The following is a 3421-nucleotide window of genomic DNA, read 5'->3' on the forward strand; positions in this document are numbered from 1 at the left end:
ATGTTTATACATATTTATGAACGATAAAACTATGTGATACTACCGAAATTATTGTTACCTTGGAAAGGACATAAATTTAGAAACAACCCAAAACGCTTAATTCATTTAAAATGGAATAGATGAGAATAAAAAGGCAAAGAAAGAAATAAATAAAAGCTGAGTGTGGGAAGAATTCATCAAGTTCTTTAAAACATATATCACATATCTGTACAAGCTTATTGTAGGTACTTTTGTTTTGGACTAAACTAATCAGTTTTACCTAATTTACTGTAATATATTTGAATGAAAAGATGGATCTACACGATGAATCAATTCCATCATTAAAAAGAAGTAAAGTCTTTCGAAAAAGACACGCGCTTCTTGATTTAGGTCAGGAAGTTCTCGTCCAGACTAGTTGTAGAGTCTACGAAAAATCTTGAAAAGTTTTCTCGAAAATCAGCTGGAAATCCACGGACCTCAGCATCAAACAGGGTCACCAAGTGGTCAGACTTATCCTAACCATGAGAGGATCTGTCTCGTAAAATGGGGAGGGCACCGTGCAAATTAGCTTGATAAGACTAATGAATCAGACCCCCAGAAAGGATAATCTCCTTAAAGATTAAAAATCAGCTTTTAAGCCTGATATTACTCAATCCCTGAGATTGACCTTAAAGATTGAGAATTACAAACTCATGGAATTCAATAATATCTAAACTCGAGCTTGAACGAGAAAATATTTTGATCAAAATTAAAACCGATTTATTTTCTAAAAACCCATTTTCAATGCGTTCATTACCATTGAACGTAAAATCCTAGGAATTCACCTGGAATTCATTAGGTCACCTGAACCAATTCGGGTGTCAACCGTAAGAACGGTGGTTGCATAGCATGGTCGAAGACAGGACCTTGTGCCAGACAGAAAAACTATAGGGTGATCATTACTATTGCTCCTACAAAGGATAGTAATTGCATCCGACACGATATAGACCATAATTAAAAGCATGTCACAGGACATTGCCTTAACAGTTGCTTATTCAATGCTTTCCTTTACAACCGGACGGTATGAAATGTCCCGTTCTTATTGATAAAAAACGTTCCATATTAATTGATTTCGTTGCGAGGTTTTGACCTCTATATGAGACGTTTTTCAAAGACTGCATTCATTTTTAAAACAAACCATAACCTTTATTTCATAAATAAAGGTTTAAAAAGCTTTACGTAGATTATCAAATAATGATAATCTAAAATATCCTGTTTATACACGACCATTACATAATGGTTTACAATACAAATATGTTACATCGAAATCAGTTTCTTGAATGCAGTTTTTACACAATATCATACAAACATGGACTCCAAATCTTGTCCTTATTTTAGTATGCAACAGCGGAAGCTCTTAATATTCACCTGAGAATAAACATGCTTTAAACGTCAACAAAAATGTTGGTGAGTTATAGGTTTAACCTATATATATCAAATCGTAACAATAGACCACAAGATTTCATATTTCAATACACATCCCATACATAGAGATAAAAATCATTCATATGGTGAACACCTGGTAACCGACATTAACAAGATGCATATATAAGAATAACCCCATCATTCCGGGACACCCTTCGGATATGATATAAATTTCGAAGTACTAAAGCATCCGGTACTTTGGATGGGGTTTGTTAGGCCCAATAGATCTATCTTTAGGATTCGCGTCAATTAGGGTGTCTGTTCCCTAATTCTTAGATTACCAGACTTAATAAAAAGGGGCATACTCGATTTCGATAATTCAACCATAGAGTGTAGTTTCACGTACTTGTGTCTATTTTGTAAATCATTTATAAAACCTGCATGTATTCTCATCCCAAAAATATTAGATTTTAAAAGTGGGACTATAACTCACTTTCACAGATTTTTACTTCGTCGGGAAGTAAGACTTGGCCACTGGTTGATTCACGAACCTATAACAATATATACATATATATCAAAGTATGTTCAAAATATATTTACAACACTTTTAATATATTTTGATGTTTTAAGTTTATTAAGTCAGCTGTCCTCGTTAGTAACCTACAACTAGTTGTCCACAGTTAGATGTACAGAAATAAATCGATAAATATTATCTTGAATCAATCCATGACCCAGTGTATACGTATCTCAGTATTGATCACAACTCAAACTATATATATTTTGGAATCAACCTCAACCCTGTATAGCTAACTCCAACATTCACATATAGAGTGTCTATGGTTGTTCCGAAATATATATAGATGTGTCGACATGATAGGTCGAAACATTGTATACGTGTCTATGGTATCTCAAGATTACATAATATACAATACAAGTTGATTAAGTTATGGTTGGAATAGATTTGTTACCAATTTTCACGTAGTTAAAATGAGAAAAATTATCCAATCTTGTTTTACCCATAACTTCTTCATTTTAAATCCGTTTTGAGTGAATCAAATTGCTATGGTTTCAAATTCAACTTTATTTTATGAATCTAAATAGAAAAAGTATAGGTTTATAGTCGGAAAAATAAGTTACAAGTCATTTTTGTAAAGGTAGTCATTTCAGTCGAAAGAACGACGTCTAGATGACCATTTTAGAAAACATACTTCCACTTTCGTGTTTCCAGGTTTTAAATCATTAAGTTAGCATATCATATAGATATAGAACATGTGTTTAGTTGATTTTAAAAGTCAAGTTAGAAGGATTAACTTTTGTTTGCGAACAAGTTTAGAATTAACTAAACTATGTTCTAGTGATTACAAGTTTAAACCTTCGAATAAGATAGCTTTATATGTATGAATCGAATGATGTTATGAACATCATTACTACCTTAAGTTCCTTGGATGAACCTACTGGAAAAGAGAAAAATGGATCTAGCTTCAATGGATCCTTGGATGGCTCGAAGTTCTTGAAGCAGAATCATGACACGAAAACAAGTTCAAGTAAGATCATCACTTGAAATAAGATTGTTATAGTTATAGAAATTGAACCAAAGTTTGAATATGATTATTACCTTGTATTAGAATGATAACCTACTGTAAGAAATAAAGATTTCTTGAGGTTGGATGATCACCTTACAAGATTGGAAGTGAGCTAGCAAACTTGAAAGTATTCTTGATTTTATGAAACTAGAACTTTTGGAATTTATGAAGAACACTTAGAACTTGAAGATAGAACTTGAGAGAGATCAATTAGATGAAGAAAATTGAAGAATGAAAGTGTTTGTAGGTGTTTTTAGTCGTTGGTGTATGGATTAGATATAAAGGATATGTTATTTTGTTTTCATGTAAATAAGTCATGAATGATTACTAATATTTTTGTAATTTTATGAGATATTTCATGCTAGTTGCCAAATGATGGTTCCCACATGTGTTAGGTGACTCACATGGGCTACTAAGAGCTGATCATTGGAGTGTATATACCAATAGTACATACA

The sequence above is a fragment of the Rutidosis leptorrhynchoides genome, chromosome 10 (genome assembly GCF_046630445.1).
Source record: "Rutidosis leptorrhynchoides isolate AG116_Rl617_1_P2 chromosome 10, CSIRO_AGI_Rlap_v1, whole genome shotgun sequence".
In the NCBI taxonomy this organism is placed as follows: Eukaryota; Viridiplantae; Streptophyta; class Magnoliopsida; order Asterales; family Asteraceae; genus Rutidosis; species Rutidosis leptorrhynchoides.